Below are 27,920 nucleotides of genomic sequence, written 5' to 3' on the forward strand. Positions count from 1 at the left end.
TAAATTATGGATTCTATTGTGGGGGGTGTCCTGGGACACTTGATAGAAATATTATGCTTACTTTCTTTCTGGATTACCTTTAGTGTGTTTAGAGTGTATATTTTTAAAAAATGGTATAATATGTCACAACATAACACTTGTTCAGAATTCACACAATATAGAGACTGAGTGGCCACCAGCGTGACTTCTTCTCTGTAGAAGACCTCATGTGAATGGACGTGTGGGCTTGCTGAATCCATACATCCATATTCTGTGGAAGGATAACTTGATGCTTGTTAGCTTTCAACTTTTTTTTTTTTTTACTTTTTTTTTTTTTTTTTTTTTTTCCTGTACTAAGCTTTCTGCTGTTCTTTGGATGCTGCTAACACAGCTTGCAGTGCATACTCCACAGCAGTGTGGATGCTACATTAAAAAAAAAGGTTACTAGAAGATGTATATTATAGTAATGTTACATCTATAAAAAGCATATGAATACTTCAAATAAATGTTTTTGTGTTTTTTCATGTTGCAGCTTCAGAAAACTTTTTAAAAGAGTGGCCAGAAAGAGTATGTAGCGCTGAAGAACAGTCTGCAATGTTGCAGTAGATATCCAAGAAAAGCTGTTCCTTATGGAATAAGCCACAATACATTACAAGTACAGTATGGGGCACCTATCACAGGACACCAAATGCACATTGTAATGAGTCTCAGAGAGGCCATATATTTTAACAATTAGATAAGATATGTGTTATCATCAGAAAGTGTACAAAATGTGTAATTTTCCATACAATGTGTTTTCTGTGACCCTATCTTTCTGATTGTTCAAGAAGAAAAGTCATATTTAAAATGTAAATAATAAGTCTACTGATTTTTCCATTTTGGTGTTTCCTTGTCTTTTCATTTAGATGTAATCACTGTAACGACAGACCGAGGGCAAAAGAAATTAAACCAGTTGCGTGAATTAGCTCAGCAAGTGACGGTTCACAGGAGAGTCTTTATCTACTCTTTCCACAGACTGTGTGCGCATAATTGCAGGTAAGTGTACTGGCTACATTTTCTTCGATAGAACAATTATAATAGAAATTATAATTAAAGGTCTGTTATTATACTCATGACTAGATATTTGGGTCAAACTTGTACATGCACTAGCTTGAAGCCTGTTCTAAAAATGTGTTTGATTAAATTTATATTTTATTGTATCCCTTCAGGGGTTTGATTATGCAGCCAAAATGACTCAGTTAATGTCAAAATGATGCTTATAAAACTGGCCATTTTTATTAAGTATTTCAGACTTTGAGGGCACCGATTTTTATTTTTAGGTATTGTCCAAATGAAAGTTCACATGTGTATATCTCTGCATATTACAGCACTATGATTGTAAAGGGTGTGTGTGTATATATATATTATTTTGGAAAAACTCACGATCATAAATTTGAGGTGTCTAAGACCTCGTGAAAGGCCATGGCAGAATTAAGCATCTAATTACTGTCTGTGACTACAACAATCTATTGTAAATGTCTTGGTGCTGTTATTCACCCAGTGGGAATCAAGACATCTACTAGTCTTCATAAAGGTCTGCATTAGTTTTCATGATAGCTTATGCCATAAGATCTAAACTGCCACTGCTGAAAACACAGACTGGGATATTTGCTGTTGCAAATATCTTAATATGGACCTCCTCTGGCCAAATACCACATGGAGTGTTAAAGTTACTCAGCTGGGTATATAAAGTGTTTTGTGATTGGGTTATACAGTACCCAAAAGCACAGACTCTGAAGAATGCTTTGTTTGCAGGGATGAAATACACAAGGATTTAGTAGACATTATGGTTACTTTCTTACCTAATCTTTGTTAAAACATGGTAGTGAGGCCTTTGAAACTGCAAGGGAAAACATGAAAAGAAATTCCAGAGTAAAAATATAGCAGGTGCAATTTTTAGTGTGAGCTAACAATTTATATTTTTAAGGCTTAATTATTAAATGCATAGCAAATACATTGGTGGATTTTGGAAGTACTTGATATGTTCCCTAATTTCTGTTGTGTATACAAATATTTCTTCTTTACAGAAGTCTCTGTCAAAACTTAAAATATCTGGCAATTAATTAGAAAGTTTACAAAATCAAGTGATAAAAAATATGTTTCAAACAACAAACATGTACAACATGTTTGTTGTTTAAAAGCAATAAACTGTTCCTACGTTTCTAAAATAGCGTATAATAAAATAATCATGTTGATCTCCAGGTCATGGTTGGCTTCATATAAGATCAGGTAAATGGTCTTTACCTTTGCAGATTTTAAATATTTTTGTGAGAACTGTTATTTGTGTTTAAAACAATAACAACCAAATATCAATAACAACCAAAGCAACACCACAAAACAGTTATATCCACCTCCTACTAATGAGGAATGTGCTACAAATAGACTTTCTGTATGAATCATTTTTTTAATCTTGTTTTTGTATATTTTCTGTGCATGGATTTAACAAAGTCTTTTTTTTCATATGTCCTTTAAGATAAGTATTATGTAAAAAATCCACAGAACACGTTAGAAAAATGTAGTGATTTACTTAAAATAAAAATAAAAAATTGAATGTGTTATGTTTGAAAGATCATTTAAAAAAAAAAAAAAGAGAGAGAGAGAGTCTGGAGGTGAAAACTCAGTTATGTACCAGCCAGGTAAATTCAGTTACTGGCTTCTGTTAATTCTGTGCATTTATGTGTATGAGAAACTGAATTCGTTTGCTTTCTTTGTAATGTGGCTTCTTGCATTGCACCTACATTATGAGTTGCTGTTTTCCATCGTAGCACTAGCTGCTGTTTTCCTATATTCTCTTTGTGAATATTTAATATGTATCAAGAAGCTTGAGATTTTTACCTTCAGGGAAGATTAAGGACAAAACCTAAAGGAATTTAGCAATACAAAACTAAGAAGGACTAACTATAAGTAGATGAGAAAGTTTCCCAAGTCTTTTGTGTATCATCAAAAGGATTCTAAATTTCCTTTTGATATAAGATACTTAAAATGTTTGAGAAATATCTACAGTTTTTGCTAGTGTTCTTGTAGTGTAGACCAAACTGTTGATTTATTTGATACACTTTTCATCAAAGATTGTGTGTGTGGGCAGATAAAATACCTGTGCCTTATAAGCAAGGGAGTTTCATTATTAATTATTTTTATTGCTGTCAGTGGTAGTTGTACAATTCATATAATAGTTGCTAACTAGTACATTAATTTTAACACTTCCAAAGAAAATAAGTCTAAATTTAGAAAAATAGGGCCTTTATCCTATATTGCAGCTTTTCAGACTGAGCAGTATATGGAAAATCCCCAAGCAAAAACATGATGTTATATTAAAATTGATTTTAAAAGTGAGATACTATCTTATGTATACATCATTTCTTATGCATTTACAGTACAAGTGGAATTGCATTCATAGTACTAGTCAACACCATTATCTGATTATTCAATGAGTAGATTTCTCTAAAAATAGATATTTATCTCCTCACCTTCTTAGAGCTAATATCAACAGCATTCTATAGCTACATTTTTATTAGTTCACACTCTGGCGAACATTATAATAACTCAATAAACAAGGAAGATTGGAAACTACTACTAAAGAATGAATAGGAAGAAAATAAGAATTCTGATGACCTAGATTCTTGAGTTAATTAGGCAAGCCAACTCCTGTTGTTACAGATGGAAGACTATAATGTCTAGATGCAGAGATGTGTAGGTACTTAACTCCCATTGAATTCAAATTAGAATTAGGCTCCTAACTACCTTTCTGAATTCGGGATAAAGTGATTTCAGCAGCATTTGGTGTCGTTACTGTGGAATGTCTGTCTGCTTCAGTGCAATTATTTTGCATTTACTCTGTCTTAGTAACAATAAAACTCTGGCCATGGAGTTAATTTGTTGTCTATAAATGGTTTGTGACTTTACACTTTTGAAAAAGAAATCTTAAAAAAGAAACCCTTTTGAGAAAGTGCATTTTTCTGTGATTTGAAGGAAAAAAGCATTCTCTTCCAAGAAGTGTCCCCATGTCTTGCTTAGATTGTTTGCAGCTCTTTCAACCATTACTGCAGAGTTAAACTTAGAATGCAAAGGGAGTGATGTGTCTGTCTATATATTAGTAAGGCCTTTCATTAAATCTTTACTTTTAAAAATAATTGGTTCTTTTAATCTATAATGGAACATGGAGTTACAGGCTGGCTGTGATTAAAATTAAACCTTATTTGTCTTTTAATATGGTGCTATGTTCATCTGTAATTGAGTAGGGATCGATGCCAGCCCTGTGATGGGCAGTAAGCTTATCCAACATGACGGAGATAGATTTCAGGGAAGACAGACTTTGCTGTTTCAGTGTTCAAGTAGGATGAGTAGACCATATCAGCAACATTTAATTATTTTGTAGGTAATTATTCATTTGAGGGACACAAGTTTCAAAGCAGTATTGGAGTAGAAAGAAGACCTAATACAATTACTGTTTGGTTAAGTATACTGTTTGCACTGGTAGCTGGAAAGTCATAATGAGCTTTTCATTACATTTGCATAGAGGAATGTTTTATTTTATAATAAATTTTAGATTCAGCTTAAGCTCCAATCTTGGAGGGGAAAAAAAAAAAAAAGGAGAAACTAAATCGCAGATCAGTAGCTTGGATTCTCTTAGTGGTTTTGTTTGTTTGTCTGCTTTTTAAGATTATTTGCTCTTGTAGTAGTCATAGAACAACTTAGGTTGAAAGGGTCCACTGGAAGTCATCTAGTTTAAACCCCTGCTTGGAGCAGGTCTAGCTAGACCAGGTTGATCTTGAACACTTCAAAGAATGGAGGTTGCATAGCCTCCAATATTGCATTGCCATAGGCAATCTGATCTAAAATTTGACTGTCCTTGTGGTAAAAATAAGTAAATAACTTTCTCATAACATCTAATCAGTATTTCCTAAGTTCCAACACATTTTCAGTACCTGTTAACCTATTGCTGTGCACCTCTGGGAAGAGTGTGCCTCTGTCTTCCCTGGATCCTATGGTCGGGTCTTCTTGTAGACAGAAGGCAGCCTTTTATCCTTCTCAGGGCTGAAAAAAACCAACCCTTGCAGCCTCTCCATGTGCTCCACCCCCACCTTCTTGCCCCCTCCCACCCATCTTGGCGCTCTCCATGGGACTCATTCCAGTATGTTAGTATCTTTCTTTTATTGGGGAACCCCAGACTGAATACACTATTCCGATGTGGTCTAACCAACACCAAATACAGAGGAAGATCACTCCTCTGGACCTGCTGGCTGCACTTTTGCTAATCCAGCCCAGGATACTGATGGCCACCTTCCCAGCAGTTGGTCCCTGAGTTATGCCATCCCAGATGTGTGGCTTTGCTTTTCCCTTTGCTGAACTTCACAAGGTTCCCATCAGGCTGTTTCCAGTCAGTCTGGGGCTATCTGAAAACAGCCTTTCCCACTAACATGTTGACTTCTCCCCCTCGAGTCACTGTTATCCACAAACTTGCTGAAATTGCACTTTGTCCTGTCATGCATTAGTGAAGGCAATTCCTGGTGTTGGTCTTCATACTGATCCCTCAAAGACACCACTAGTCTTTTACTACTCTAACTCATTGACAGCTGGACTTTCCAGCACTGATGATAACTCTCTGAGCCCAGCACCCCATCCGATTCTTTTCCCACCTTGTTGTCCACTTATCCAATCCATCCTTAATCAGTTTGATGTGGACTATGGGAAACGGTGTCAGAAGCCTTACTAAAGCCAAGGTATCTTACAACCATTTCCCTCGCATTCTCCAGAGAGACTGTGGACACATCAGTCCTAGCAAGCAATGAGGTTGGTCAGGTTTGATTTGGTAAACTCATGCTGACCAGTATGGTCCTATGAATTTGTGTGTGTCCAAGTAGGTTAAGCTGTCCCTTAATTTTTCTTCCTCTGCTGTGGAAACTTCACTACCACAGAAAATATTGGAAGGAACCACTACTCTCAAAGCTGGAAGGATATAAATAAATCCTCCCAAATGTTATGCAGACTTTCATAATGAATACATTTCCATCCATCTTGAGCAGTCTTACTTGAAGATGTGTTTTTATATATAAACCATTGTTCAGGAAAACTAGATTTCTTTTACTGCTTTGTCTGTGTCCCCTGCACTGTAAACAATTGTTAGCTTTATGCTCCTTGCTAAGCTATAAATATTAATGTGCTACCAATAATACTAAAAGAGGAGAAACTTTGTTTTATTTGCAGTGAACTGGAAGGACTATGATCAGAGCAGGTATTATTTAACTATTGGAATTTTCATCACTTAATTTTAGCGTGTATTTTTTGGCCAGAGGGTAGACCCGGGAAACTATAGGCCCAGTCAGCATGGGTTTATGAAAGGCAGGTCCTGCTTGACAAACCTGATCTTCTAACATAAAGTGACACGCTGGGTGGATGAGTGAAAGGCTGTGGATGTGGTCTGCCTTGACTTCAATAAGGACTTTGACACTGTTCCCCGCAACATTCCCCTCAAGAAACTGGCTGCTCTTGGCCTGGAGTTGCATACAGTTCGTGGGGTTAGAAACTGGCTGGGTAGCCAGGCCCAAAGAGTCGTGGTAAATGGAGTCAAATCCAGCTGGAGGCCGGTCACTAGTGGAGTCTCCCAGGGCTCAGTACTGGGGCTGGTCCTCTTTAATATCCTCATCGATGATCTGGATGAGGGCATCGAGTGCACCCTCAGTAAGTTTGCAGATGACACCAAGTTAGGTGCGTGTGTCGATCTGCTCGAGGGCAGGAAGTCTCTGCAGGAGGATCTGGATAGGCTGCACTGATGGGCTGAGGCCAACTGCATGAAGTTCAAGGCCAAGTGCCGGGTCCTGCACCTGGGGCACAACAACCCCAAGCAGAGCTACAGGCTGGGAGAGGAGTGGTTGGAGAGCTTCCTGGCAGAGAAGGACCTGGGAGTATTGGTGGATAGTCGGCTGAATATGAGCCAGCAGTGTGCTCAGGTGGCCAAGAAGGCCAACAGCATCCTGGCTTGTATAAGAAGCAGTGTGGCCAGCAGGGCTAGGGAGGTGATCGTCCCCCTGTACTCGGCTCTGGTGAGGCCGCACCTCGAGTACTGTGTTCAGTTTTGGGCCCCTCGCTACAAGAAGGACATCGAGGTGCTTGAGTGAGTCGAGAGAAGGACGACGAAGCTGGTGAGGGGCCTGGAGAACAAGTGCTACGAGGAGCGGCTGAGGGAGCTGGGCTTGTTCAGCCTGGAGAAGAGGAGGCTCGGGGCGACCTTATCGCTCTCTACAGGTACCTCAAGGGAGGCTGTAGCGAGGTGGGGGTTGGTCTGTTCTCCCACGTGCCTGGTGACAGGACAAGGGGGAATGGGCTAAAGTTGCCGCCAGGGGAGGTTTAGGTTGGTTATTCGGAAGGACTTCTTAACTGAAAGGGTTGTTAGGCATTGGAACAGGCTGCCCAGGGAAGTGGTGGAGTCACCATCCCTGGAGGTCTTTAAAAGACGTTTAGATGTAGAGCTTAGTGGAGGGCTTGTTAGTGTTAGGTCAGAGGTTGGACTAGATGATCTTGCAGGTCTCTTCCAACCTAGACGGTTTTGTGATTCTGTGAGTAGTTCTTACTTCATGGATTGTGGTAATGCAATTTTACTTATTTATGCAGTTTCCATAATATCCAAGAAATAAGTTGCACATAATTTACGCAGATAAATTGCGCACAGTTTTAAACACTTCCAGTTTGGATCAGTGTTTCTAAGGTGTAGCATGGAAGTTTCAGTGATTCAAGTTCTAAATTTTTCACATTTTCTTTTATCTGTTGCATGCAACAAGGACAGTCTAACATGAAAAGATGATGGAATCGTAATTAATGTAGAAAAATCTTATGAATTTAAGAGCCAGAGTACTTTAGCCAAGCTCTGTTTTTTTTTTTTAAAAAGGATTGAGGAATGTTCATTTTCCAAGACTTGCAAAAAACAGTAAATTTCTTAGGAAGCTTTAAACTTCCTAAACCAAATCTACATTTTGGTTTAAGACAATGAGATTTTCCTAAATGTCACTGACATCTAAAAGGGGAGTGTAAGGAGAGAATGATTGATCATCTGTTCATTCACAAGAAAATAAACAGTCCATGTTTGCAAAAGAACCACAGATTCTTCCAGGAATTTTCATTATGGCACTTATGAAGTTGCAGTACATCTTACTGCTAATTAGTTTCCTAAGAAAAATGCTCAAATTTTGTCCCACAGGAGTTATCATTAGTGAGCAAATGACCAAACACACAGTCCAATACTCCAAAAATGGTTGTGGCTGTTCAAGTTTCTAACAAGTTTCATCAGTTTCTATTGCTTGTACATTTTTATTTTTTTCAACTCAAAATAGCTTGTAATGTTGAAATGACAGTTAGTGTCTGAAAAATGTCATTATTATTATCTTAATGGGAATGAAAAAAATTAAATATCACCATAATTATTTGTCATGATTTTAAAATAGTGTGGATTTTTTTTTCCATTTCCCAAACAGCTGTAGTGCCTTTAGCAGTGCCAGTGGCTGTGTTAGTTATTTTCTAGACGGGATCTGGGAGTGGGAAGTTTGGACAAACTTCCAGCATCAAATGCCTTTAGGATAATCAAGAAAGTTGTGGAACACTACAGTACAAAATAAAGGTGATGATTTTTAATTAGTCTGCCTGGGAAGAGATGAGCGTATGTCAGTTAGTGTTCTTCATTCTTTTTTTGTTTCCTTCTTCAATTTCCAGTGAGCAAGGGTAGGTTTATCTAAGCAATAAACAATTTGAAACTGTTCAATACTGAATCATATAACATGCAGCATTACATTTGACTGTTGTAATATGTTAATGCTAATGAAAGAAAGTTCTGTTCTTATCTAGTACAATAAAGATAAATATGCTTCACTAGGCTTTCTTTAATACCATGTGTCCTGAGCCATTCTTTAATAAAAATCATCTACAGAATGTGGGGCTCTAGATCCTATATTCACAATTAGGATGACCAGGAACTTATAATAATATGTGTGATTATGTAAAGGTTATGATGCAATTTGAGAGGCTTTTTTTTTTTTTTTTTTTTTCACTGAATATTCTTAGATGACTATATCTAAGTCTGCAGCTAAGATTTAGGGAGGATATTGAAACAGAAAAGCATAGATGAAGATCTCACACAAAGCAGATAATTAATTAAACAGAGAAGCATAATATATGTCATGTGAACATTGGGATGCTGATTTTTATTTCAATTTGTTATAGTGCATACTATAGCAGTCCAAGTATTTCATTACTAGAAGGATCTGTGCTTGACAGCAGTCTATCACTTCACCTAGAAGCAAATTAGAGCATCTCTAAACTCATAATGACAATTGATCCTTTTGTATTGGTGTAAAAGTTATTACTCTATCTTAAAGGTTTGGAGTAATCTCTAAAGCAATATGAGAAATGCTTACTAAATAAATGGCAACATGCTCTCACATTTGTTTACACAATGTTTTTGTTATGTGAGAAATCAAAGAAAAGCAGTCATACTTAAGGCAAGAATATATTTCCAGCTTTTCTTTTTACAGCTTAAAGGGGGCTTATAAAAAAGATGGAGAACAACTTTTTACCTGGGCAGACAATGACAGGACAAGGGGAAATGGCTTTAAACTAAAAGATGGGAGATTTAGATTAGGAGTTAGGAGGAAATTCTTCACTCAGAGGGTGTTGAGGCTGGAACAGGCTGCCCAGAGAAGCTGTGGATGCCCCATCGCTGGAAGTGTTCAAGGCCTCTTGAACACTTGTTGGATGAGGCCCTGGGCAACCTGAGCTAGTGGGTGGCAACCCTGCCTGAGGCAGGGGGGTTGGAATGAGATGATCTTTAAGGTCCCTTCCAACCCGAGCCACTCTGTGTTTCTGTATTAATAATACACTACACTAAAAGGCTAAAACTACTAACCTACCTCTAAGCAGTTGCATTTATTGAACACTGAAAGATAAAGGTATTGTGGTTGCATGCTGAAATGTGTATTTATATTTTTTTGGTGTGTCCCTCTGAAATGCACATAGTCATATTGTATCATGAAATTAGAGAGAGAGAAAAAGAAAAAAAAAAAAGAAAAAAAGAAAAAAAAAGGAGGAAAGAGAAATGCGGGAAGATGGAGAAAGAAACTTTAAGGAAACATTTTAAAAATTCAGATAATTAGTTTCAGTTTTCCATGATTTTCAAATGACTTATTTGTTCATAATAATGTCAAATTAAAAATGCTGTTCAATAACTTTAAGCTAAGAATACAGCTGATATTAATTGGCTGTTGTAAAGTAGAACACTGTAGAATTTTTTGCTAGGAGAAATCATCAACTGCATAGTGTTATACTCGCTTGCCACAGAAACAGCAACTGATTCAATTTCTTACAAAAATGAATTAACCTCTGTTCTGTATGTTTTTAAAAAAGAAAGTAACAAACCACAATCAAGTCTTAAGTTGCCTTTATTGACAGCTATAATAGAAATTTTTTGATGCCTAACTTGGTGAGTCCTGTAAGTCTCTATATATTATAACTCCATATATTATTGAGGAAGATCAGATAATACTGCAAAGTTTTGATTTTGTGTTTGTCAGCTTTAACATGAAGAGAATTCTGGAGTCTTTGTACTACGTTAAAATGTATAAACCACCTCTTACAAACCAAACAAACCTAACTCCTTGAATTTAAGAGATTAATACAATTTGACTATGTAAATCTGTTTGAAAAAGATCTATTCATTTAAGAAAATAATAGCCAGGGCATTTTAGCTACAGCACAGTGTTTACAGAGGACAGGGTATGTAGTTGAGAAAATTAATTAGTGGAACCATTTGTTTTTCTTTCCTTATTAAACTTTACACCTTTATGTGACTTCTGTGTTTCCAAATTGACTGTTGTCCTTATCATAAAGAGCACAACCACTAACCTTCTAAGAAGAAGTATTCCCAGAGATCACAAGATGATGGATTTTCCTGGGATAAGGCACATGGTTTATTCTTACACAGATACGTCTTTAAAAATAATTTAAAAGGTAGTTCGCCTCTGAAACTGGGTGAACGTATTGCCTGTGTCCATTTAAATTTCAGAAGTTCTTCTAGGGTTATCGGTCCATTAAAATACTTGTCTATTTTATAGCCCCACAAAAACATCAGTGGTGTGACAGGGTTTTTTTTTGGTAGTGTTTTTGAGGTTGGTCTGCCAGCTGTCTTTCTAAACAGGGACTGCCTGTTACTTAGAGTGAAAGAGGTGGGTAAGCCCCTATTTCATAATCAATATTCTTAATGGTCTGCAAACATCACAAAGAAATTAGTAAAAATGGGTTTAATGAAAGAGGAATGCTGTGGTATGTTTCCTCACAGCTTTTATGCATCAGGAATTAGTGGTGTATATAGTTAAACTGGAAGAAGAAAAAAATTATTGAGAATATTGCAACATGATAACTATAGGTATTTTTTGTCCCATGAGATTAAGTACGTTTTGTGTGAATAGTTGGGGGAAGAAGAAAAAAAGAAGAAAATTTAGCAGAAAAAAAAAAAAGAAAAGAAAAGAAAAGGTAATTTGATGTTACATAGCTACCAAAAAAGATGTATATGGCAGTAATAAAATCTGAACCTTAAAAAGCACGGATGTTCTTCCAGGCACACCATTGTATGAATGATTTGTTGTTTCTTCCCAGAGAAGGATATTCTGGTGATATGCAGGGTTAGCACATGGATTTCATGGATCAGTATTCAAGTGTCTTAGGATAAACCTGATGCTCAGAAGGCAAACAGTTTACTCCTTTTTTATTACATAACCACATATCAGTATATTGATTCTGAAGAGATCAAATAAATTTTAAGCTTGATCAACTGTTTGCTGGGTTTAGAGCTTTTAAAGATAAGCTAAGATTGACAGATAGATTTTTAGTGCATGGCCTATGTTACAAATTAGTCCTGCCACATTAGCAGATCTGAGAAATTCTAGTTTTTCAGTTTGCGATAGTAGCAGCAGCTGATGGGCCTTGTAACATAATCTGAAGGTGAGTCACTTGCCTTTTTTGAGATTGATTCCTCTGGAGCATGGATAGAATAATATTCAAATGTACAGATGTATTTCAGAAAGGAGAATATCTAAGACTTGCTGGGTTGCTATTATTTAAGTAGAGGTAAAAGTTGGCTTACCATTCTTTTTGAAAGAAACCTTATATTCCTCAGATTCAGAAAGCAGCATGACTTACGGCTTTTACTGTTTAGGAGTAAAGAAAGGTTTTCAGTGATAAAAGTTGATATGACAATATTAATTTATTCAAATATTGAGTCCTTTGCCATCTTCATAGAGAAACATTCTACATTTTGATGTTGAGATCAGGAGTAATATGTGAATAGGTGAAAAAGAATGTGTTTTTGCAAAATGATAATCACCTGTTTGGCCCAATTAGTCAACAGTCCTGAGTTCTAAATCCCCTTGACTGAAAAAAGAACCAATATTTTACCAGAAGTAAAATTCTTTGACTACCATATTGATAAATATTTTATACTCAGTTCAGTGCTATTTAGCTTGCAGTCTTTGTGGTTTGCTCCATTATGAACATGGATACAACACATTACAGTCTCAAGGTTTTGAAAATTAATGGATATTTTTAGATCATTTGTAGTGAAAATTAAATTTGTCAAATCCTGTTGTAGTTCTAGACTTAGATAAATATGCTGGAGATAGGTTTAGCATTACTTCTGATATAATCATTTTGAAATGTTACTATCTCATTATTCCATATCAGACGGTAGATGACTGAATATTTGTAAGTTTATGATCCAGAGACTATGCTTAAATAACACAAACATTGAAATTGTGTTGCGAAATAATGGACAGAGTTCTCAACTGCCTGATTTTAGCAGAGTCATTTCTAAAAAAACATTTATCAGAAAATTCCTATGTCTACTCCGTACTGTGATTACTTCCGTAAGTATTTCCTACTTATAGGTTTAGTTTTTATCACCTCATCTTCTTTTTAGTTCTGTATGTTTTGAAGTTCAATCTGGGGTCTGAAAAATGCAATTCTAACCCGGATACTCTCTCTAGGCATAAGATTGGTCTGTACATCAGGGGTTAGTCAGTCAGTACTGTTACATCAAGTTTGCTTTCAACAATGTCAGATACATAATAAAACAACTTCACTGCAAGATATGTTCTCTTTAATTAGTGATCTTTTAAATTTGCTGACATTTTCAGTAAGCCAATGTCAGCAAATTTAAAAGATCACTAATATATATATATATATATATTCATTGTGGAAGACCATACAAATAGCTATATTTCTGATATATAATTTATTTTACCTGAGATTTTGATCCTGAGTTTGTGTACAGAAACATTTTCCACATTTTATACTTTTACATTTTTGTACTTTTTCTGGTCTGCCAACAAACAGATATATATAGAAATATCTTATTCTCTAGATTAGTGTTTTGCGTGCAATCTTGATACTCTATTGCTACACTTTGCATAACATTGCAGACTTTTTAAATAGTATCCGTAATGCTTAAATAATAGTTTAAGAGTAATTATTTTTGCTGACTGCATGCTTGATTTGATTCATCATTTGAATCTGATTTTACTATTAATGATGAGTACTTAAAGGCACAGTGCCTGGATTTTATGCAGCCAGCCACCCCACAGGTAACAAAGATGTCATCACTTTGTATGAATTTCAAAACATTTGCCAAACAATTGCTTTTGTTTTCCTTTTAAAAACAATTTCATTATAAGCATCTTTGATTCTCATTCCATGTTACTTTGTGTGCTACCCTGATTTTCTTGTTTGAATGTTTCTCTGCATGTGCATAGATGTTTTTCTTCAGCAGAATACACACACATTAGACATTATTGTGCTTTTTCATGTATTCAGGTGGAAAATGAATTGCATACGTAAGCATGAGACAATCCCTCATTATTTATCTTATATCTATTTTTTTCCCTTGACTATTGCTATCTTGTACAACTAATAAAGATGGAGAGGAGCTTACATTAGATGCAAATATGTTCACCTTTTCTTTGGTGTGGTTTAAATCTCGTATCTGAATTTTCCACAGGTGCCATCTGAAATAGCTGCATGTTCCTCATCTCCATTTCCAGTTTTGCAAACAGTGGGGCTTCTGTTTTTATTATTTTATAATTTTAACAAGTACTTGAAAACCTCTGATGATGGGAATTTTGTAGCCTCTATGCAACCGGTGCCGGTGTACTACCCTCCTAGTGAGAACTTCTTTCCTGATGTCCAACTGAACTTCCTGAGCCGCAGCCTGTGGCTGTTGCCCCCTCTTCTATCTTTTGCCACTACCAAGCAGAGCTGGAATCTGCTCATTTTGTAGCTAAGCTTCAAGTAGTGGCAGGCTGCTAGACCCTGTATTCTAGGACTGTGGCCACTCTGGTGATGCCCTTCTGCTTACTTTCTGCAGTTTCTCAATAGCTGTCTTGAACCCCAAAACAGGGCATAGAGATTTAATATTCATCAGCACTCTATAGAGGAGAATAACAACTTCCTTTCATCTGCTGAGCCATGTTCCTCTTGTAGTGCAAATGTACTTTGCTGTATTTGAGATCGGAGTGCGCTTTTGTTGTTATTCAGCCTGGTGTCCCCCAAATCCCAGCTCCTTGTCAACAGGGCCTCCCAGACAGTGCCACCCCGTGCTGGTGCTTGGGGTTACTGCACCCTTGGTTCAAAGCTCTGCACTTCTATTTGTAAACTGAATACATTTGTGTTGGCCACTCCTTAAGTTTCCCAAGGCCCCGGTGGATTGAAGCTCTGATGTTTTTGTCAGATAATCCTACTAATTTAGTAACACCCACCCATTTGCTGATGGTGCACTCTGTCTTGTCATCAAAGGCACCAAACTTCTTCATGCTGAACATCACCTGACTGCTACCGGGGTACCAAACCATTCACTGCTACCCTTGAAACCTGGGTGTCAGCTTAGTTTTGACCTATTGTCAGTCAGTCCATGCTTTCCTAGCTGACTACTAAGAAGAGTGTGACAGAAGGTGTGAAAGGCCTTTCCCTATTGCGCTCTCTGTGTTCAATCATTTTTGTGGAGGTCATCAGTTCCTGCATGCAGCCTGCCCTTGGTAACTAACTCTGTTGGCTGAGTTCTCAATGTTGTGGTCTTTTATGCCCGTTTGGGAATGGGTTTCAAAAGGACTTACTCCATAACCTTACCAAGGATCATGAAAAGGGTGATCAGTCTGTATTTTCTCAAGCCTTTCCTCTTGCTTTTCTTAAAGACAAGTGTAATGTTAACTTTTATCTATTAATTGAGGGCTGGCCTTCAGAACTTCGCCTAGTTTTGATATTTGGAGTCAAATCATTGTGTTTTCTGATGTATGTGATTTTTTTTTTTTTCATATTTCAAGTGCCAGTAGTACTCATTATCAATTTGCCTCACTGCTTAATCCCCTCAATTTGAGGGAAGGATCCTTGAAATTATTCTGTTACTACTAGACTTGCCAAATCACGTCTTCTTAAGACTGAAATATCTGGTTTGGATTACTAAAACACAGGAGCTCTTTACAGCAACCATTGCATTTACTTTGACAAAATTTATTTGAAATAGATAAGTACTATGGGAAGTCTCAGAGTCAGATTTTTATTTTTATTTTTTGGTAGAACCTTAGGCAAATATATGAATGCGTATTTGGTGGGACTTTAAAAAGTGTTAAGTGTCTGTCTACACCCTAGCTGGATAAATACCTTTTAAAATCTGACCTTAGAAAGCCTGCACAGGTTTTTCACTGCATGTGTTAAGAAGGTTACTTGAGTCTTGGATGAGTTTCTGAATTATTTGTTATTTTTCTACTGTAATTTTCTTTATTACTAGAAATACCACCTATTTTAATATAAAAGAGGGCTGCCTAATGTTGACTACTGAGCTTCTCTGCTCCTGTCCTATATTGCATAGCACAAATTAAAATAAGCTAGTGTTAAGCATTCCTTGAACTATTTTTGGATTTTGAAAATGTGCTGTATTCTATGGATATTCAGCCTGACGTATTGGCACAAATTTGGTTGCTTCCCAAGCCACTTTATTACCTAACAAAAGGAAGATGCTGCAGGCAAGATTATCAGCATGAGAATAAATGATCTAGCAAGCAGTAATAAACCTGAAAACAACAATGCTAAATGTTTTATGCATCATTTATGTATGTGTCACTGCTGAAGGTTGAAGCAGTAGATTTTAGTTCTGCATAGTGAATGCAGGAGGAAGTATTTGCAATTCTTTAAGTCACGACTTCTGCAACTACTTGCTGTTTAGAAACAGGTATACAAGCTATAAAATTAAAAATTACAGTGGAAGAAAAAGAATACTAGCACAGCACTGTATTCATAACAAATGAAAAATTCTTTAACGCAAAGGGGAAAAATTGACTAAACTTTCATAAAATTTACCTAGAGTGCTGCTGATATTACCTGTAATTTTTCTTATCTTTTTTTTTTTTTTTTTTTTTTCCCCCTATGGCAAAAAAAATAGCAAAATATTGCAAAAATTGTCCCACCAGATGAGTTAGTTCAACAGGAAACTGTGGTTATAACAGTTTGAGAATGCATTCTGGGATTTTCTGCTTAGGGTATCTGGTTAGTATGTGTCCTTTACTGTCCTCAGTTGTGAGGACAAGTCTGGTTGTGTATCTTCTGGTCATTCTGATAGTTTCAGCTTTAAATTGAGGTGTAACTTAGACCCCCTGTTTTTGTCAAGATGAGAGCACTTTTGTCAAGATGAGTGTTTGTGAAATCAAGCAAGCAAGTTGTGGTTCCATTGGTTCTAAAGGTACGTTACAGAATTTGTGTGTGGGGAAAACACTCAAAATAAATAAATAAGATAAGGTCTAATCAGACATTTGTGTTCTGAAAATTCAATCATGTCTTTGCAATCAAAAAGCAGAATGTTATTTCTAAATATGTGCTTTTCATAACATAGTGGTAACTTCTATAGATCCAGCTGTTATCCTGGGTGGTAACTATGGCAATATGACAACTGAGATTTAAAGAAAAAAAAAAAAAGTCTTCCAAAGAGATTTACATTTTATGCTAAAGAACCCTGGGCTACAATACCATTTTGTCCCATTAAAAAATCTCTTGTGCAGTCCGTCTTCAGCCTTTGAATATCTAAGGTTTACGATTTATGAAAATCTTGTTAACTTCAATACATGCAGATGTACAAAAGTGGACGAAGTTAATCATGCACTAATAGCAAACAAGTAAAAATAAGTAGCTAGGTCATACAGTGTCTCTCACAAGGAATGTTAATGCTTAGTATCGCACACCAAAGGTGTTAGCGTTTCAGGTAAATTTCAATCTGAACTATTCATATAGTTAGAAAATTTCATAAAAAGCATTACTTTTCCAAACAAGTAAGGATTTCAAGCATTAATACTGCTGCTTAGCATTAATTTTCTTTAAATGGTCTCCACGGAAAAAAAGGACTAGAAAGGCCTTCCTTACATGGGTATAGGCTATATAGATAAATAACTAAGCAACGAGTTAATATGCTGGTGAAATTCATCAAAGCTATTTCTATTTGCCTTATGCTCATCCAGTACATGACCATACCCAGTATTAGTGTCACAAGTCCAAGCTTGAGCTTAATATAAATAAATAAATTAAATAACAAATATTGAAATATTCCAAAGTTCTCTTCAAAATACTGAATAAAAGCGAGTAGTGATTAAACTTAGGCGAATTGCACTCTTCTCACTGGCATTGTGTGGGCAGAGTAAGAAGAGAAATTATTGAGGAGATTACTTGCTGTGAATTATTTGCCTAGTTCTAATGAGATTATCATTCAAATGAGTATTTTAAGTTAATGTCAGAGCAGCATCATTTGATTAATCCATGCTTTTTTCTACCAACATATTCTGGAGTAGAAAATGCTTTTCATTTATATAAAGAATCTCGTGGGTCAATCCTTGCATGCTGTTGTTTGTCCTAGATTAAGGAAATGAAGTTTCCTGTGCTAGATATGGTAATTCCATTTTTTAATGTCAACAATAAATTTTAAACTTGTCTGCACCATTTATTTTAATGGTATTTTATGATAGTACAACAAATATATATGCAGACTTGTGGATTTTCCTAACCTTTCTCAAACTGAGTTAGTGTGTGTACACAGCAGACATCAGTGCAATAAATGCATATTTATCTATCTTTAATTATCTGGCTTGGACAGGACCAAAAATCTAGCTAAATAAAGTGCTGGGTGGACTATTGCACTCAGCTGTGTGTTGCCATGGCCAGATCACTTTCAGAATCAGAGTGTTTAAAGCTAGACAAGGTCTCATGGTCTGTTTTATAGACTATAATCACAATAATTTCCCCCTATGTTCATGGACACGCTACAGAGCTTTTTGATGGGGAAAAAATGATTTTTTTTTTTTCTGTTTTATTGTAGGCACAAAGAAGTTTTAAATGACTGAATGCTCAGGTTGTTTGAAACTCGTGATTTTTATTTAAGGAATTTCAAAACACATACATGCACACACAAAACAAATGATTTTTACTCAGTGAATAAGACATACCTTCAACTTCATCTTTCTTCTTCTACTCAAATTTCTGGAAGCATCTTTTTCTACAGTTTCAATCTTTATTCTTTGGGCACTGGTTTTTTACCTCAATTTATTTTGATTTATTTTTTAATGTATATTTTTATATATTTTATATATCTATATATCTTTTATGTATTTTATATACTTATATATTATAGAATATATATTTTATGTAGATTGTTTTTTTATCTGTTATTTTAAATTCATATTTGAACACTGGGTATCAGTATACCTGATTTTAATTTTTTTAGCCATTTTGAGTTCTACCTGTCCAACACACAATTATGTAAAGATATGCAGAGGGTTAGTTTTGGTTTGAAAAATTATGTTAAGAATTGCTTTAAAGGTTGTATTTTAGTATCTAGTAACACAAACAAAAATTTTGAAAGGGGCATTTGTGCTTCTCACACAATTCACAAGTAAGTATGACTAAAGCAATTCTCCAGAGCAATCTTCCAAGGCAAAGTTTACTTTTAAATAAAGAGCTGGAATGTGAGGATCCTCCCAGGAGTGAATTTTAAGACCTTTGTAAACCTTTGAAAAATGAATTTGGTGACAATCGCTGACAAATACTTGCATATTGACATTACATGCACATTGGCAAGTGCTGCCGTAATAAAACTAGCACTTACAGTGTCTAAAACTCATAAATTACTGGAGAAATTCTTGCAGCAGTCCAAGAACACATTTGCCCTAAATAACAACTCAACAATATTATTGTCTAGTTTTTGTTTTGTTTTGTTTTTAATACTCCCAGTTCACTTCAACTTCCATCTTTGTGAAATCATGCACCTTTAAGTGACGTTGAAATTTTTTTCTCTGTATTGCTTCTTTCTATATGTTTCTTAATATAAACTTCATTAAATACAGAAAGCGTCAAACATCCTAGAACCTCAGTCAGAGAGAGAGCATGTGACGTGATATGATGGACATTTGAGTATGTGCTCATTCAAGTTTAAAAAACAAACAATCAAACAAAAAAACTTTTAAATGAATATTTAAGTCAATGGTAATATAATAAGAGGTGGCAGAGCTACAGAAGAGAAAATACTTCAAAGTAATCTAATTCTTCACATGGTAGGAAGACCTATGTATAGAAAAAGACGTAGCAAATTGATGTAGTGTTTGTGAATCTGCAGGTTATAAATATTCAAATGTACAGTTAAAGCAAATTCTGAAATAAAAACTTGAGCTGTTGGTATAAAATAGCTCTGTGCCAAATTAAGTCTTAGGTGTCCTTGGTAGGGCTAGGATAAAGATTCAATGATCTCTACCATAAGTATAGTACTGACCCTGTTAGCTAAATTTAAGAGGTCTGAAAGGAAGAGTGCAGTTTAGAACTGACCTTTCCCAAATTAATTACCGACTTCTGAACCTGATTATGTTTCATATGCTACTCTCCAATATTAATTCCCTGTAGAACATGGCTGAATGCATATGTACTTGTCAGTCTTATTTTGTAAGAATTAATTACTAGGAGATGCATGTATGAATTTTAACAGTTTTGCCATTGTTTCCCGTATTTCTTTTACTTTGTACAAAGTAATCCTTAAATATACTTCCATATATGGTGGACTATGCAGGTATATACTATGTGCATATATCTCTACATATGAAAAAAATACATGTAATTTTTATGTAAATGTAACGTAATTACATGTAAATACATATAATACTTCTCTTATTACAAATGTACACAAGAGGGTTTTTTAATTATTTTTCAGCATAAGTTGAGTTCAAATAAAATGTCAAATACAATTTGCACAGGTTGAAATATATGAGAGAAAATCAGAGAAAATCTAAGCACTCAGATCTCCTAGCCAAATTGTTATTTGCATAACAGTGAGCTATAAGGTTATATATCATTATACAGCAGAATGCCAAACTATAATCTTATTAGTAAAGGTACTGAAAATGCCAATCTGAAAAGCATTCATCTTAGAACAGGGTTTGCATCTTCTATAAACTACTAAGCATATTGACTTTTTTATTATTATTACTGCTACTTACTCTATTTTTGTTCTTGAACAAACAGAATACTGAAATCTATTTACAGCATTCTTTTAGTTTAGCTGTGGTAGACAAAAATACAAAATTAATGTTGACATATTTGTTTAACATCCCTGAACAGATTAAACTGCTTTAGAACTTCTTCAGTATTCAGCCTTGTAAAAATAAAATAACATGTACATAGATTAACTTGTTTCAAAAGTTCTTCATTAATCATCAAGGAAAATATATTAAAAAGTAGTAGCAGCAAGTTCTTTGTTAATATACTGAATTCAAGTTTTGATAAGATTAAACCATTTTACCACATATCATCTTATGTAGTTAAATCAACATTTTTAAATGCTAAGAGAGGTCTTCATAATTCATGAAAAGTTGGAGTTTACAAATTATTATTCAGAAATAGCTACTACATGGTGGTGTGATTGCTTTTTTGTTTCTGTTGTTCCTGTTGGCAGATAGTTGTATTGGCTGCACTGGGCACTTAGCCATTGCATAGTTTTGTAAAAATACCCAAGGGAGTATTAGTCTCAGAGTTTTACCTACAGTAAGTGGGACTGAGGAGAGCAGGGTAAAGAAGGGGCAGATTCCTTGAAAACCTTCCCAGGAGTGAAAATAATACCAAAAGATGTAATTGATGATTCTTTGCTGTTCAGAAATAAGTAAAATGAGCCAACTTCATGGTATCTTGATTTAATATGTTCATAATCTGAAAATGGAAGTTTTGTTTTCTACAACAAAATCACTAGTGAAATTCAAAAAAATATTTGTAGTTCACATTTTGTATTGTTGTTTGTTTAGGACAAAATTTGTTTCTGAGAGGTAGTTGAATATTTTGCTTAATATCACAGAATCACAGAATTGTCTAGGTTGGGAGAGACCTGCAAGATCATCTAGTCCAACCTCTGACCTAACACTGACAAGTCTTCCACTAAACCATATTGCTAAGTTCAACATCTAAATGTCTTTTAAAGACCGCCAGGGGTGGTGACTCCACCACTTCCCTGGGCAGCCCATTCCAATGCCTAACAACCCTTTCAGTGAAGAAGTTCTTCCTAACATCTAACCTAAAACTCCCCTGGCTCAACTTAAGCCCATTCCCCCTTGTCCTGTCACTAGGCACGTGGGAGAACAGACCAACCCCCACCTCGCTACAGCCTCCTTTAAGGTACCTGTAGAGAGCGATAAGGTCGCCCCTGAGCCTCCTCTTCTCCAGGCTGAACAAGCCCAGCTCCCTCAGCCGCTCCTCGTAGGACTTGTTCTCCAGGCCCCTCACCAGCTTCGTCGCCCTTCTCTCGACTCACTCAAGCACCTCGATGTCCTTCTTGTAGCGAGGGGCCCAAAACTGAACACAGTACTCGAGGTGCGGCCTCACCAGAGCTGAGTACAGGGGGACGATCACCTCCCTAGCCCTGCTGGTCACACTGTTCCTGATACAAGCCAGGATGCTGTTGGCCTTCTTGGCCACCTGAGCACACTGCTGGCTCATATTCAGCCGACTATCCACCAATACTCCCAGGTCCTTCTCTGCCTGGCAGCTCTCCAACCATTCCTCTCCCAGCCTGTAGCTCTGCTTGGGGTTGTTGCGCCCCAGGTGCAGGACCCAACACTAAGTATATACTTTATATACTAGTATATACTTTAATGCTAAAGTATGTCAAAATGCCCAAAGTGAACTTCATTAATAATATATTTTTTTCTTTATTATATTTTTATAATTGAGAAGTCAAGGTATCTCCATTGGGCAATATTTATTCAAATGTATCAAAAAACTTTCCATCTTTTTACTATATATATATATATAAGCTATAACATGCTTTTTATGGAGATGTGTTGATAGCTTTATATTACCAAATAGCTATTTTGCTTTAGCTTTATTCTATTAAAAGTGCAAAAGAGAACATGTTTTTCACATCCAACTACATAATTGGAATGGATGGTAAATAAATGTGCCTTTTAATCTACTGACTTCAAAATAAAACAAACAAGACAATGGAAAGTCCCAACATAAGAAATAATGATAATAATTAAAGTAATAATAATAACAAAAAAGATGAAGAGACTAAATAGATTTTATCATTAAACTATTCATTATTGCACACATCCTGCAATTCTCACGCTCTTCACTGGTTAGCGACCTCAGAAACAAGATACTGGGCTAGCTGGATGTTCATCATGGTTACTGGGTCAGGACTGCGTTAAGTTCTGAAATAGTGGCTCTACTGAAATGACTAGCAGTTATACAATATTTTTTGTTCTTCTACTTACTCTTTTGTACCTGGTCTCTTGAAAACTATATGAGAATCCTTTTGCAGTAAATATGAGGATCAGTAATTACACTGAAGAATGCCTATATCCTAGCATCATAGTGTTTTCAGTATAAAAATGAATGTCATCTCAAGTGAGTTTGGATGTAGCTGCTTCTGGACATTGCTCTTGCAAACTGGTGACAATAAGAATGTCCAAAGTAAATCATTTAAAATGGTCTAATCTGACCAAACTTATTCACTACAGTGACTGGCTGATTCTATTTAGCATAACAAGTTGTAATAAAATTAAAAGGGCATTGATTTTCAGTGTACAGGATTGATTACTTGTAAAGTGCCTCTAGATTGAACTTGGCTACCCATGTGAAATTGAATAATGAGTAACTTTAACTTGATATTGCTATACCAGAAAACCCAGTAGGTTCTTAAATTGCAAATTTCAGGAATTGCAGTGAAGGATTTAATCTGTCTAATACTTGCTAGACACTAAGAATTCTTCAGGGAGTATAGTAGGAAGTGACCTTAGGCATGTAATTATTTTCTCGTAATATAATTATTCCCAGTTCAGTAGAACTATTTTGTTAGTAGAACTATCATGCAATTAAAACTATATGCAGAATTTAGAAATTCTCAAATCTGGGTAATTTTGTGGTTTGTGATAGTTTAGGTGCAAATTGTTTTGAACTTATTCCAGTCATTGATTATGCAAATATTTAGCCTTAACATGAATCCATATTCACATATTAAATATGCAATAAATGTTGGACTCAGAACTGTCTAAGAAATCAACACAAGACTACTTTACATAGTTAGAATTCCCTGCTCTTTCTCCAAAGCCTTTGAAATATAAAAGATTTGTTTCAGGTACTGGGAATTAATGTAGCTAAGAATGAAGGCAAAGCAGCAGGCATCTAATCTAATCTAAGTGACAGCAAGTCACTGTTGCCAGGAGTTATTGGTATTTTTCCAGACGGAGCTCACCTGTTATTTAAACTACAGTAAACTGATACAACACCTAGTGATATCCAAAGGCAATTTGAATTCTTACTGAACAGCAGTACCACTGAGGTGTATAAAATATGCAGCAACTTTTCATCAATTCATTAGGTATGTCAAAAAATTCTAACACCAAGTACATCATGGTAGGAAATCTTTCATTAGAGGTCATTTAGATCACTTTTATTAATGATGATTTATATGACGGTGTATGCATTTTGTAATGCTTTTAATTTTTTTGTTTCCAAATCCAATAAAAAACAAATTCATAATATTTCCAAGATAGCAAAGCTTGTAAAAACACAATAAAATTTCCTCCAAACAAAACCAAGAAACTGTATAAAAATTATAGAATGTAATAATATAAGATATAATTACATTGAAGGAAACACCATAGTAGGTTATTTGAATAAGTTTAATGCAATTCCTCGCTTCTTACTACTGCCTTGAGCTTAAAATTCAGAACTATGTAGTGATTTACACTATCTCTAAGCTCTGTTTGTGTTGTTATTTTTAATACATTCACTTCAAAGGTTATTTCAACATTTTAAAAGTAAAATCATTAAAGCCTGGAGTTGATTAGGAAATAGAAGAATTAAAAATAAAAAGTGTAAATCTTTTAGTGCACAGGTAATTTTTGCTAAATTACATACACACTTAATTATTCTACACATTAATGAAATCATTCAGAGGTGAGATACATGCATACATATGTCTTGTATGGGACCTTCTTCTTGGCAAGGAAGCCTCAGATCTTCCTATGAAGGATTATTATTTATTGATATTAATTAAAAGCAAGGACACTAGACTATGCACTGCCAGAGCAAGCATTCCTGGTATTAGGATAGAAGATTATCATGATATAACATTTTAGTGAGTTTTTCAGACTCAAAGGTCCTAGAATGTGTTATGTTTACAAATGTATTTTGTAAATGGTGCATAAATATGTTAAGGCAGCAACCTTTGAACTGCTGGAGAGCAAAACAAATTAGTAAAGGAGAAATAACACATGAAGAAGATAAGCTAAATGAATATGTGTAGGAAATAGCTTTGTGAGAGAAGATAATTCAAACTGAACTTGCAGAAGGTAATTTGAGCTGAACTTTTAAACCTCAGGAGAACTTCCAATTTATAATATTCTAGTTATTGTTGTGCACAAAATGGTGTTCTCACTGGTATTAGCCACAGTGAACATGTGCACCAATGTATGGGAAAATATAGACAAACTTCCACACATTCTGTTATCAGTCAAAATAGAAATGGCAATCTGCAGAGTGCCTATTCTGAATTAGCTTTAGGGGAAAAACTGCATCTTCAGTATTTTTCAGGTCAGTTGTTTTGAGTAAGTAGAGCTGTATGGGTTCCTAGGAGCTTTGACTTGCACAAAATAAAGTTCCTGGTTAATTATCATAGGATTTTCCTGTTTTGACCCTGTATCAAATAGAAAAAAATACATATTTTTTCTCCACTACAAACTCTGGCTGTCATATGTCATTCAATGGCTTACATGAAGTTCACTCTTTATTTCCATGCCTTTTCTGAGTGGGCATCGTGTATGCCGGTTTCCTGCTCTTTTCTCAAAGGTGTCTAATTCCCTTTGTTCTAGAAGACAATTGTGAATACACTTCAAATGTATGTTTAACCTCATTATATAAATATGTAAATAGTATATGTACGTAACACCTTTTCAGAAGAGGTAAGAAGTTGAACTGACAAATTCAAACCACTGCATTGTAAATGCTACTAGTAATCTGGAAGCTAAAACTCATCAACGTCAATCGCTACAGCTAAAAGTTGCCCCGTTAAGGAAAAACTGACTGTATGGCAGGCATCATCACAGGGCCCCTGAATGTGTTTGGCCTGGTGAACCACACAGGTTGTGCTTACCACTTGATATGCACACAGTTGGTAGCACAAGTGAACAGCAATTGATTGGTTCATCTTTGTAAGACTTCCTGGAAGTGTTCCAGTGAAGCAGGGAATGTCTTATTAAAAAGACTTTTTATTAAAGAATAACTTTTTATGGAAAGAATAACTTTTATTAGTATAATAATTACATTCCTGAATTGAAGTAAAATAATTTAAATACAACTTTTGTAGTTAAGGCAATGTTAAATATATAACTGCTAACTACTATGCTTCCTGAGTATTACTTATGAAGTAGATGAATGTCAGAGTTCATTATATGTCTGTTAAATTTCAGTAAACATTATTTCAATAATCAATTCTAATACTGCAGACTTAGAATAGCTGTCCTATTAGATCTAAATTAAGTGCACCTCTGTGAACTTTCATTAAAAGCTGCCCTTTCACTTTCCCCCCCCATGAGATGTGATAACACTAGTAACCAGTAGTAATTCATACTGCCTCTGTATGCACCATGCATCATTCACCCCATCCTTCTAATTGTAGTTGTTTTAAAACAAAAGCTTCTACTAAAGAAAACAGTAATCAAGTCCAAATCCCAACATTTCTAATATATGCTACCCCAGTAGGAGTTTTTTCTTTGAATTTCTAATTAAAAACCTTTTAACAAAAGACAGCTTGAGTCTGAAGATGTCAGGTCTCCCCTTGTCCTTGATACATACCATGGGGAAAAAAAAGGCAAGCAAGAGAGATTTTACTTTTAAAGAAGCTCCAGTTTCTGGAGACATTTGTATTCAGATATTACTCTCTCTTTCTCATGGGAGCACAGCTCTGCTATCCAAATGAAAAAGAAATAATAAAACACATCAGGAACAGTGGACCTCAGACCTACTCTTTCTCTCCTTGTCTTGGAATGTTATTTCCATATAGAAAGCTACTCTAATGGGACACTTGTAAATGGCAGGGAATTTAGCCCTTGTGGGGTCTTCTCCAGAAATTGGATTTTTGCTTAAGCAAACGGCAAGCCATGCAGCAGGGAAAAAGCTATTTATTTGACTGCCTGTTGAAGGGCCTTACAAAAATACGATTCAGTCTGCTGTGATCAGTGAAATCAGTCTAGTATGCACTGAAGAAAAGAATTATTTTACCTCAACTGGATGAAAGCAATCTTTCAAATTCAGTGAAATATTATATGAGTCCAAATTTTAAAATGTATTTGTAACAGGGATCATGCAATCCAGCATTTTTCATTAAGCACAGATTTCACTAATGGCTATCAAAACCTCAGTTTCTATTTGTGCTTTTAGGTAATGTCTAGTTTACTGATAAACTAAAGATCCCGACAAATGTAAAGAAAATTGGAAAATTTTCTTCTTTAGATTTTTTTTTTATATATATATTTCAAAACGCCTCAATTGAAAGACGCTATCAGTGTGAACTCTTGTTTCTCTGATATGGATGCTTTATGCCCTTTTCATCTGTGCTAATTAACTGATTTATTAGCAAGAAAAGCTTGTTATAACTTTTTTTTTTTTTTTTGAAAGTAGTCCACCAAAGACATGAAACAGTTCTATCAAATGAACATGAGTACATGTTCACTGATGATTTCTGGAATTGTGCAGTCGTCACCTAAACCAAAGTTGTTCAATCTGGGGCATTCTGCATGTTCATCACTTCTCAAAAGTAGGCAACTTCCTCAGTATCTTAATCTGGTTAAAATGCCATAATTTTGTTGTGCCTGGGTGCAGTCTGTGTGTCAGTGTCTTCTTAAAGATGAGAGTTGTTTAAGGGTGTAGAGTAGTTCATTTAGTGGGAAGGGCCTGTTCTGAAATTTTAAACACACTTGCTTTAACAACTAAATTTTAAAGGTTGACCCTTGATCTCCTAGGTAGGATAATTAATATAAAAAGATTTTAAATGTACTTATCTGTAAATATATTTTCCATTTAATAAATATTTCATTACATTCTGCACAACTTGGTTGTGAAAGATCTTTCTTACAAGTCATTTTTTACAGATAGTAGTTGGGAAGTATTGGGTGTTTTGGTATTCGAAAAAATAAATCTCAATTAAAAAAAAATAAAATTAAAAAAAAAAAACTAGGTTATAGAATTAAGGAATCAGAAACTTACAAATCATATTTAGATTTGAAATCCTAAATCATTTTAATTGTTGCATTGTGTTACAGTTACACCTGCAATTTCATGAATTTTACTAGAGGGCATTTATCTCC

The sequence above is a fragment of the Aythya marila genome (assembly GCF_965140915.1).
Source record: "Aythya marila genome assembly, chromosome: 14".
In the NCBI taxonomy this organism is placed as follows: domain Eukaryota; kingdom Metazoa; phylum Chordata; class Aves; order Anseriformes; family Anatidae; genus Aythya; species Aythya marila.